The sequence below is a fragment of the Helicoverpa armigera genome, chromosome 30 (assembly GCF_030705265.1).
Source record: "Helicoverpa armigera isolate CAAS_96S chromosome 30, ASM3070526v1, whole genome shotgun sequence".
NCBI classification, from domain to species: Eukaryota; Metazoa; Arthropoda; class Insecta; order Lepidoptera; family Noctuidae; genus Helicoverpa; species Helicoverpa armigera.
The window spans coordinates 4,463,932-4,476,830 of NC_087149.1; positions in this window are offsets into that span (position 1 = coordinate 4,463,932).

Here is a 12,899-nt window from a genome sequence, read left to right on the forward strand (position 1 = left end):
ACTGGCGCGAGTCCAAAGACAAGCCTGCATGGCAGCCACAGGTGGCATGAGGACAACACCAACGGCAGCGTTGGAAGCCATGCTAGGTCTGCCGCCGCTGAACCTCTTTGCACAGCAAGAAGCAGCAATGACGGCTCTAAGACTCAAAACCCTTAATCTCTGGAGCAAGTTGCCTACAAAACACACAACTATACTAAACAATCTTTATGCAGACTTTCCCATTATGCAGGCTATAAACGACCGCATACCCAAAGTCTTTATATTCGATAAGAAATACAGGATCCAACTTTTTGAGGATCATCGTTACGAGGGACATAATCCCAAAGAACTAAGAATTTTCACCGACGGATCCAAAACAAGCACCGGCACAGGTTCAGGCCTCTTCTCAGAAGACCTAAACATACACATATTCACACCCTAGGAGTACATAATACAGTATTCCAAGCTGAATGTATAGGCATCTCCCTAGCGGCCGAAGCAGTCATAAAGCGGGAAGTAACCGGTCACTCTATCCGAATACTCTCAGATAGCATGGCAGTAATACAGGCCCTAAGCAAACACTGCGCAAACTCCGGCCTTATACACGAGTGCCACCAACGGTTAAACAAGGTAGGCAGTTTAAATAACATAACCATTCAATGGATAAAAGGACACAGTGGCTCCCGAGGCAACGATGCAGCGGATGAGCTGGCGAGAAGGGGATCAGACCAAACAGCAGTAGGACCAGAACCCATACTGCCACTCCCTTCGGCCACCTACGAACACTGGTAAGACAGCGTACTAGGCACAAACACAACCACCTCTGGACTAACCACAGCGCGTGCAGGCAGGCGAAGATGGCCCTCCCGACCATCAACGATCGCCTCACTAAACAGCTGATGGGCCTATCAAAGCAGAATTTACGTAAGTTTACGGCAGTTCTAACTGGACACGGCTCCTTCAATAAACACCTCTATGTTATAGGAGTTACAGACAGTCCCTTATGCAGAGCCTGCATGGGGGAAGAAGAAACAGCGGCACACGTGCTACTAGACTGCCCTGAAACCGCCATATACAGGGCTAAGTACTTCGGTAACCCAGGTACTATCCAAGAGATAGTCAGCAAAATTAAACCTCTGCTGGCTTTTCTCGAGGAGTTGGGGTGGATCGAGTGAATAAACACCCATTATCACCCTCACACGCAAAATACGCGCTTTGTCGTGGAGTTGCGGAAACCAGCCCGAGTAATCTAAATCTAAATCTAATTTAATAAACGACATCAATTTCCTTTTAAAAAGGTATTTATTACATTTATTTACATTATTTTCCTTAGATATAAATATCTCACATCTATACATATTTATACCTACATATTATCATGTAAACGTATACTTCCACGTCGCGTTGACCTACATAACAAAAATAATTTCAATCAATAACTCTAGGTACTCGAATTAAGTAAATGATAGCCGATTATGTCATTGTTTTTAATATACTTTGTAGACAAATTACCTTCTATATAGTGAGTGAAGTTTTTAAGTTGATTTATTGATTTTATAGGGCTAGTCACTCTTCACCGTTTTCTATAAGTGCTATTGGGAAGAAAAGTATTTTCTGTTAGCTTGAAGAAATTTTATACCACCACCAATGACTTCACCCATGACTGTGTTTCGGATGGCACGTTAAACTGTAGGTCCTGGCTGTCATTGAACATCGCTAGTTGTTACGGGTAGTCAGAAGCCAGTAAGTCTGATATGAAGTTATCCTCGAGTAACATAAGCTATATTTTGATCGGCTAAAGAAAGAAGTTTCCCCAGAAAGCGTGTGCGGGAAAACAGTCAAAATCAAAAGTAATTTATTCAAAGTAGGCTGAAAATCAGCGAAACCCACCCTTCACCACTTCCTATGTGTTTTTGCTGTGAAGAAGAAGTGGTGGAACAAACTCCCCATCAACACACAGTTCTTGATAAAATGATAGATCAGGGAATTTTCCTTTTAGAAGAATTTGTCCAAGTACGGGAAGAAGTTCCCCCAGGACAGGAGAAACCGCGGAAAACGAGTCATAATGAAACGATGGATAAAGGAATTTTCTTTTCAGAGGAATTTGGCAAAGAAAGAAAGTATTTCACCGGGAAAAACCAAAGAAAATTCACTTTTTTCCTTAAGAGTACAAGCATACTGCTGACTAAACAGTCGGCCGACAGTTGGTGGTTTTTTTTCCAAGTCGTTTTCAGGCTTTCAAGTTTTCAAAGAAAATCGTAAATTCAAATCAAAGTCTTCAGTCAGTCCGATATCGACTAAATACCTGATCCCTGTAATTTGCGTATTACCATTCATCTTCATACTGATCCAAGAGCCCAAACAAACTATCGGCCGACTAAAAGTTTGCAGTGTGTACTCTCAAAGAAAAGTCGAGGGAATTCGGTGAAAAATTCTAAGCCCGATCCTTTCCTCGTCGATATAATTAAACTTTGTCGATTTTAGTTTAGAAACATGTTTCAAAGTCAAAGTCACTTTTGAAGCAAAGTTTTTTGCACACGCAAGCCAGTCGAGATTGTGAGTTCTTTAACTAAGAATATAAATTGGATAAAACCAAAAAGCAGTAGGATAAAACCCGCAATCAGTCGAAAAATGGTAAGCAGATTATATTTTTCTGAGCTATATTTTTACCAAGTTATAACTATACAGTTTTATATATTGTCATACTAACTGTTTTCTCATGTTTTGAACCCGTGTTAACTTATGTTACTCGGGATTAGTGTAGCTACTGAATAGTGAAATCATTTTTCAAATCGGTTCAGTAGTTTCAGAGCCTTTAAAGTACAAACTGTCAAATAAAAAACATTTCTCGTTTTTTTTATATTAAGTGAGTAATAGATAGATAGTTTATCTGTTTTAATCTTTCACAATACCTATAGTTAACCAGTTAATTACTTAATTAAGTTATAAATAATCGCCATATTACGTAACAATAGCACTAACGACCCCAATGGGACGGAATGACCTTATTCCTTCGTCAACTTTCATAATATCCGCTAATTAAAAACTTAACCTATGAAATAATCCCATGGGAAATGTATGAAAAATATTCATTTAATACTTTTCTTTATTAGAGCACCTAATATGATGTGTTGTTGTTTAAAATCTTACTAATATTATAGTCTGTTTGCTTGCTTATTTTATTTTATTTATTTTTTAGCATCTAAATTTGTAGCATGCATTGTAACAGTAAACTTCTAAAATACTTTTAAATGACATCATAAAATATATTGGTTAAGCTTCTAATTTTTTAACTCAGTACCCCTATTTTACTCAGTAGTCCCATGCGAGCTTATCGTCGCAGATGGTTTTCATGCTCACCACCGCAGCTTCGACCGCCTCGCCCCTCCGCGCCTACGCGGTTTTGAATTGCACTCTAGGGGTAGGGCAGACAAGACTAAGCGGAGCCGGTTTTGCAGCGATTCGTTTTCGTCACTAACTTCAATTTTTAATACAGTCAAATTAAAAAGTCACAATAATTGATGACCTTTACTTAAAGTTTTTTATAGAATATTTAGTTAGCATTGTAAAAAAGACGAATTAGTTCATTAGAGGCTATGTCATTTCCCCGTTGCTTAGTTATAAAATTAGAAGTTTAATCATGTGTCCAATAAATAATTTTGTGGCTAGACTTATAATTTCCCATTTAAATAACCAGACCGACAAATGACATGAATTTATATGATAACTATCTTAACAACAACTAATTTCCGAAATCAATTTCTAAGTATGACTCAATTATTTAATTTCAGGTACGTATTTTGCAGATTATTCTGGAAACAACAAATATTTATTTTTATTTACATAAATACATATAGTCATGCATTGACTTATGTATATTTAGGTTCTAAGTTTGATTCCGGGTTTGCGAAAAGCGCGATATTTTTTAAATAATTAATTAGTTCGCATATTCTTCCCACTTTAGGCAGGTACCTAATTGTTACAGTTTTTCACAGAAAATATTAAAGATACCTATGGAAAAAAGAGTCAATACTTTACTTCCATATTATTAGCTAGTCTTCTCATCATCATCCTCCGAGCCTTTTTCCCAACTATGTTGGGGTCGGCTTCCAGTCTAACCGGATTCATCTGAGTACCAGTGCTTTACAAGAAGCGACTGCCTATCTGACCTCCTCAACCCAGTTACCCGGGCAACCCGATACCCCTTGGTTAGACTGGTGTCAAACTGTGTTTCCATTGTCCTCAATTAACTTCAAAATTGCAAACAAATTACAGTGCTTATAAACCATGAAACAAGTTTTCGATAAACAGAACAATTTGTGGGTATATATAAGTGTTTGTTAGCAATCTTCATAGATATTATAGTTTACTGATCGAGTTAAGTCGGTTAAGTATGGCTGAAAATACAGTAGTGCAGTACTTTTTATTTTCTTTATTTTTTACACATGGTGTGTTGGAAAAGGTGAGTTTTGAGGCACTGAAAAATACATTTATACAGGAATGAATGGTATTCAGTCCGCAAACTTTGTCATCTCATAGCTAAACAAGCCGTTTTCCCGCGGTTTCACCCGCGTCCCGTGAGAGCTACTGCCCGCACCGGGATAAAATATAACCTATGTTACTCGCATATAATATAGCTTTCTAATGGTGAAAGAATATTTAAAATCGGTCCAGTAGTTTTTGAGTTTATCCATTACAACCAAATAAACAAAGTTTTCCTCTTTGTTATATTAGTATAGATAACTTTATAGATACGTATATTTTTATTTTGTTGTGTTTTAGTACAAAAAAATAATTATTGATTACGAAAGATGTTTATATTGTAACCGGTTGTATAGTCAAAGTCGTCATAGTAGGCACCAGATAAGTTCAAAATCATCATCATCAGCCTATCGCAGTCCACTGCTGGACATAGGCCTCTCCAAGTGCACGCCACTGAGATCGATTTTCGGCTTCTCGCATCCATTTTGATGACCTCTGCGGCGCAATGGTCACCAAGCCGGACTGCCGAATCTGAGGTCCTGGGTTCGATTCCCGGTTCGGTCGACATTTGTGTGATGAGTATGCTTGTTGGTCGTGGTCTGGGTGTTACAATATGTATTTATAAATATGTATATGTGTAGCTATATGTAGTTTATCAGTTGTGTTAGCACCCATAACACAAGTTAATTAATAACAAGTACTATGGGGCTAACCAACCGTGTGTAAAAAGGTGTCCCGACATTATCCAGCTTCTGCCAGCCGTCTTGCGCAAGTCATCACTCCACCGTGCCTGAGGAAAGTTCAAAAGATCTTGTTCTATTTCAGATAACTTACATCAGCGTTGAGCACCCGAAGGTCACGTATTTCAACCCTGACTTCGTATGCTATGCTAACCTGACAGCCACGAGGTATGGACGCAAAAATCCCATCTATTACGTCGCGCTTAACATACACACCGTCACACCTTTCAATAGCAGTATTTATGTAAGTTCTATAGTTTTTTCTATAAGTATTTATGCACGTATTTTAAGGATTATCTATATTTTCATCATCATCATCATCATCTCAGGCATAGGATGTCCACTGCTGAACGTAGGCCTCCCCCTTAGATCTCCACAGATACCTGTTGGAGGCGACCTGCATCCAGCGTCTTCCGGCGACCTTTATAAGGTCGTCTGTCCACCTCGTTGGTGGACGTCCTTGTCAAAGAATAAGCCACAACAATTAAACAAACAAACAAAGGTTACAACCTTCAAAGTTTTGTAAATAATTTGTTACAATTTTAATCCATTGGTTTTGGATTCCAGATAGACATGTATTTCTACGAGCTGCTTACAAACCAGTATAAGCGAAGTTTCATAGAGTTCCACTTCGACTGGTGCCACCTCGTGGAGAAGGATATGTTCTTCGGGTCTTCCATGAGAAAAGGGGGCCTCAATACACCTTGTCCGCATATGGTAAATATTTTCAAGTACCTGCTGATTTCTGCGCGAATATCATCATCCTCCGAGCCTTTTTCCCAACTATGTTGAGGTCTGCTTCCAGTCTAACCGGATTCAGCTGAGTACCACTGCTTTACAAGTAGCGACTGCCTATCTGACCTCCTCAACGCAGTTACCCGGGCAACCCAATACCCCTTGGTTAGACTGGTGTCAGATTTACTGGCTTCTGACTACCCGTAACTGCCAAGGATGTTCAATGACAGCCGGGACCTACAGTTTAACGTGCCATCCGAAACACAGTCATTGGTGTCTAAGACATACTTAGAAAGTACATACAAACTTAGAAAAGTTGCATTGGTACTTGCCTGACCTGGAATCGATCCCGCGCCTTCTTGAGAGGTTCGTTCTAGGTTTTCTTAGGGGGTTCTGTTAGAAAGATCTTTATAAATCGTAGTGTGCTAATAAGAAAATATTTTTAGGGTCCATTACGCATGACGAACATGACAATCAACCCTGCAGTGATCCCCAAAGGCTTCCCGTTCACCAGAGGCAGGATATACGCTAACTTTTCGCACCCGAAGACCAAGACACGAGTGGGGGATGGCTACATCGATATGAGACTGACCACTATTAACATTAATGATCCTAAGGATAAGTTTAAATAATTTAAGGTTATTTTTAAGGTTTCGTTTTTATTTGTTTGTTTATTTATTTTATTTAATATGTATTTGTTTGAAAAGTCTTATCAAGATTGTCACAAATGGAGTATAGCACACGATGTTCTAAATTCAAATCAATTTGCCGCTCTAGAGGATAAACACGGCTTTTGCGCTTAGATTTCAAAGGGTAAAACTACTCTTTCCGAGATGGTGGGATGAAAATAACTATTGAACGTTACTTTTACTTTATGACATTACTTTTGCTTTTACTTTTGATGAAGAAACTGGCTGTAAAAATGACTAGTTATAAGGGCAATGAGCCAATAGAAATAAGTGATGTCATATAGACAGATATACTGTGACGGCAAATCGATATTTCATACTCTGATAAGATTATATTATTATTGTTTATCTCTTCAATATGATAATGTTGAGTTTATCGACCTCTAATAAAATTTTATTAATACAAAAACACGACGCTTCGATAAAAGGTAGTGCCTTTGTGTTTTGCTTGGCTCATCTTAGCGGGGGCACTTAAAACTACTACTGCTTATTTACTCGAATATACTATAGGTAATCTTTTCAAATTCGAAGGAAAAGCATCAATGTACAAATATTATATGAGTTTTTATGTAATACTTCGACGCCTGATCGATGTTCTTTTATATAATATGTTTATAAATATATTTTGTATATAATATACTATTTTTTGTTTTGTATGAAGATAAGTAGTTTAAGTTTGTATTATAGTGTGTACATTGTAGAAAATAAATAATAAACATTTTTATGTAAGGATAGTTTTGTTCCTTTTTACATTAAAAAACACCACTGGATGGATTTGAATGAAACATCAGAATAACACACCTACTGTCCTATTTTTATCCATGTACGGGAAGGTTTGTCCACAGCACACGAGTGAAACCGAGGTAAACAGCCAGTAATATATATCACTTAATTCTAAAGGAATCGCTTTGAGAACGAAGTTAAAATTCTCTACGTACTTGAGCGTTTTATTATTCACAACGCCTTTGTGTTGAGAAGTACGAAAATATCTTTGAATTCGGAGTTGTATGTGGAGAAATATAATAAGTAATTAATGTTCCTAGAATTATATGCTGTATTATAGGCTATGTTTTGTCCCACTAGGCACAGAACTTTTGCTATATAGAGAATGGATGAGCTTTAATCACGGTAAGGTGATTTTAGACTTTTAATGAGGCACCGGCATACATTTTTCAAAAGTATAAAGGTCGGTCTTCACATTAATCCTATCACATATACTTTATGATATTCTATGGCGAATTGTAAAAAAAAAATAACCTAATTCATTCGGTGGTTTGGCCACAGGAGTCATTTTTCGTTTTCATAATTTACAACATCATGTGTAAAGCAGAGATAAACTTAGGAGTATCGAATGTTTTGACCAGTTGACAGCTATCAGTTTTTTATTGTACCGCACCCAGATTAATAGTAGACTATGTATTATTCAGAAATACCAGCTATGTTACTGTAAATTAATATCAATATCGGTACAACAGTTTTTGCGTGAAAAAGTAACAAACATTTCACACTTAAACTTTCATATTCATAAAGTTTGAGCATGATGTGGCGTAAAACATAAAAATATATACTGAAAACTACCTGAATTTTAACGCTCTCTGTTATAAAGTTCCAACATCGCATTGGCACACTATCCCCTAGGGTTCAACTGCCAATAGAAACACACATTTTATTAGTTTCTGTCCATTTTCAGACGTACGACCATATCCTGTGTGTTTACGACGATAACACTTCAAGTTATGATTTAAAGGGTCAAAACATTTTAGGGTTATGTATGGAACCCTCAAATATACACTATTTGAGGGTTGGGTCCAGCTATCCTGTCCAGATTCAGTAAAAGAGAGGCGTGGCTAATACAGGAATGAATTTAAAGCAGTGCAAAAAAAACTGGTGGTCCAGAATCATTAACAGAACATATCTGCATCGTCAGTAAATCGGTTTCGCTTTGCCGATCTGCCTACTATGACGACTGTGACCGTACACTCGGTTACAAAATAAACATCTTTCGCTATCAATTGCTATTCTTTTTTGTACTAAAATACAACAAAGTAAAAAGATACCTATCTATAAAACTTATTTAACTATAAGTTGACAAAGTTTGCGCACTTAATAAAATTCATTCCTGTATAGTCCTGAGTAACACAGGCTATATTTTTACCTATGTACGGGCAAAGTTCTCCCGGGACGCCGGTGAAACCGCGGGAAAACAGCTAGTATGTTTTGGGAAAACTGGATGTAGCTGCGTACCAATGTATGGAGAGACTGCCTGTGTGATCTTCTCAACCCAGTTACCCGGGCAACCCACTATTGATAGCTTAGAAAGTCTGAAAATAAGTTTTACGTGGGTTGAGGAGGCCATAGACAGGCAGTCGCTCCATGTGGCACACTGATACTCAACTGTATTGTACAACCCCAGCGGGGCCCAGCAGGACCAAGGCCTACCGGGGCTGCGGGATCGGTCGAAAGAGTTTTGGCGGCCCTAGTACATAAAAGGGCCGCGACGGAACACGACGGTTTTTAGTCAGTAAGAGTCTGACACTCCCTTACCGCTGCTAACCCACAGCGGGAGGTGTCATTTGATGATTTTTAGCGTCGTTAAAAAAAGGCAATCCCAATATAGTAGTAAAAACACTCAAACAGCATAACTCTTCTTCTTTCGCAGTCGGGTAAAAACCATAAAAACGTGGTCTTATTAAACCCCCGTGTAAAGCTTAACTTTCGTAACAAAAACGCGGACAGTGAACTGTAAAAACATTTCTACTTCTGTAACCTTAAAAAAGGAACAAAACTCCCCTTTCTCAATTGGAATACCTTAACAAAGTTCCATTGATAGATTTTGCGTGGAAACCTAACAAAAGCGGTTTGAAAAATGCGAGCAAAAAGAGCGTATTTCGGAGCGCTCTGTGCTCAAAAAAAGGCGTTTGATGAAAACCTTTTTCAGTGGTTTTTCAGAACGGATATCTTTGACTGAAGGCTTTGGATGTTGTTAGTGCTTTTTCAAAAGATTATACTTCGCTTTTTGATGTTTAGGCAGGTCAAAGTTGTTGACAAAACGTCCCTAGCTTCTTTCTAACTGTGTTGGGGTCGGCTTCCAATCTAACGGGATGCTACTGATTACCAGTATGCTACAAGGAGCGACTGCATATCTGAACTCCTCAACCCAGTTAACCGGACAACCCGATACCCGCTACTGAGACTAGTTGTCAAACTTTCTGGCTTCAGACTACCCGTAACGACAGCCAAAGATGTCCAATGACAGCCCACTAATTTAACGTGCCTTCCGAAACACGGAGGAACTCGTCATGACAAGATGGTCCCCTACTCAAGCGTGGCTTAACCTTATGATGGATCATATTTCTGTTACTTAGCCACGAGCCATGAGTCCATCTATCATAAATGACACTCCGACGTAGTTTGGAAACTGTAATTTCAAAAGTATAATGAGAAAAAACTTTTATAATAAAAATCCACGGACTCGGTTCGTCCGTTCGGTAGAGGTGGCGGGTTTCGCTGCATTTTTATATTATTATATATTAAAAATGTTAAAATATGGTTCAGTGTGACAGATGTTATTATTTTTACCCGACTTTGGTAAAAAGAGAGTTATGGTTTAGGGTGGATGTAGGTATCTATCTTTCTTTGGTGTCTAAAGATTTGTTATACTCGTATTTCAATTTTGGAGAAGCTTTATCCTAATTGTGTGAAAATGACATGACATTAGTGGGTAAAATTTATTTTTAAATTACGTTGGTTTCTTTTTTGGTAAATCGGTGGGTCGCTGAACCGATCGTGATTGAATTTGCTTTGAAAAAATGTGTTTAAGCTGCCTTCAGTCCGGGAAAAGATACACAAAGGTAAAAGTTGTTTGAAATGAGTACCTATCTGAAACTATTTCGATTAAAGTCTACAAATGCCAAACATTAGTGGGAATAAAACTCGCTGAAAATCAGTGATTTTCATTCTGTAATTCAATAACAAAAATAAACATGGTACCACCTTTTTTATCTCAGCCGTGTAAAATAATATGGCGGCATCTCATTTTGACAGTTCGTAAAAAGTATGTCAAGTGCCCAGTATACTCTACTGAATTCGATCCGTGTGTGTAGAGAGAGGGCCTGAGTATACAATTAAGCGCGTAAAATACTGATAGAGATATTTGTTCATGCTGAGGGTTGTTCGAAATAGATACCGCGGCCCTGGTACATAAAAGACCTACGACGGAACACGACGGTTTTTAGTCAGTAAGAGTCTGACACTCCCTCACCGCTCAAAAAAAAAAAGATATTTGTACATATATTTAGACCGAGGCTGAATCGTAGCCTTACGAGGCAGTAATTTAGACTCGGTCTACATTTTTTTTTGCAATTTTTCGCGCTGCTTTTGAAGATTATTGCAGAAAAAAAGCGACTAGAAAAGAGTAGGTATTTTCAGTTTCATCTGTATGTATGTATGTTTGTGAGCAATTGTCCTACGTTTGGATTACCGATTTTAATGTAGTTTCAGCATAGTATAGAATTCGGCGTTATTTTTTGTGAAAAAGTTTTTATTTATTAAAATACTAGCTATCACTAGTGGTTTCACTCCCATTTTGAGTGAAGTAGGCGCTCTGTGTAAAAGTAGCCTATAGCTTCCTTAAAAAATCAAAACTATGATCTAACACTGAAAGGATTTTTACAAATCGATCAAGAAGCTTCTGAGATTAGCACGTTCAAATGAACTTTATAATGCCTATTAATAATAATGGCGTCCACGGCCGATTTCGGTCACGGCGGCTGTTCTCATTTAAGGAGATCAGCCAGCTGCGCAGGACTTATTATAGTGTACGAGCATTTGCTCAGTCACAGGTGCACTCACTATTCCTTCACTCTCATAAACCGATGGGACGGCAATCCGACACGACGGGAAAGAGATAAGGTCTATTAGCAGAGATAAGTAAAACCGCTACAAATAATTTAACCAACCTAAAAATGCTTTTTCTCATCTTTTTCTTGAACTTTTGAAACGTTTAAGTCGATTCAAGTCTTTGTCATGTATTTGTGAAGCTGAGCTAACACAATTAAACCATCTGCCGGCGAGTTGTCGCCTAGGGAACAACCTTGGAGCCCTCTATGTGTATAGAAGTGTGTATATGTTGCTGGAAAAGTGGGAAGTTTGGTTAAAGGCGAAGTTTACCAATACCGTTTAATTATAACCACTTATTCCGAACTTTTACCAAAATTTCCTTTTTTGACTGTCAATTATTTATTTCATGTGAAAATGAAAATTCAAATTCATGTAAGATTCTTAAATACCTAGATGTTTTCAACAAAAATATAAAATATTTATTTATATTAAAACTAAAAACTAATGAAGTACTAGAAAGCGTCAAAAATTCTCCTGCTAATTACTGTTGACTGGGAGCGTGTCCAAAAGGCTGGCAACTTTGTCACGGTGGGATGGCAATGCTTATTCTTTGTCCAAGGCAATCCGATTCACCATATTCACTTAGTGGGTGCTAGTATTTACCTCAAAGACACGGCAAAAAATCAAATAAACATAACCTCAATTTATTTACCAACCGCCACTGGTAAAAATAAAAATTGTTTATTTTTCATACATTCTTACATTTACCAACATGTATTGGTGATTCCTAATATTGACGAATAATATGACTTTCACAGTGACATGTATACACAGCAATATCCTTCGAGAAAATATTGAGAGAAAAATTATTATATTATGATTGGGTATTTTGTGATAGATCGGTTTTGATGGATCCGTGTAGATTTGATTGTCGGAACGTTTCGGTTATAGAAATATCATCCTCCGAGCCTTTTCCCAACTATGTTGGAGTCGGCTTCCAGTCTAACCGGATGTAGCTGAGTACCAGTGCTTTACAAGGAGCGACAGCCCTATCTGACCCCCTCAACCCAGTTACCCGGGCAACCCAATACCCCTTGGTTAGACTGGTGTCAGACTTACTGGCTTCTGGGTACCGTAACGATTGCCAAGGATGTTCAATGACAGCAGGGACCTACAGTTTAACGTGCCATCCGAAACACAGTCAATGGTGTCAGCTAGAAAGTCTGACACCAGTCTAATCAAGGGGGGTTGCCCGGGTGACTGGGTAGAGGAGATCAGATAGGCAGTCGCTCCTTGTGAATAACTGGTACTCAGCTGCATCTAGTTAGACTGGAAGCTGACCCCAACATAGTTGGGAAAAGGCTAGGCAGATAATAATAATGGAAGAAAAAAATAGAAAGATTAACAGAGGAATAGATTGCTTGGATGATAAAAG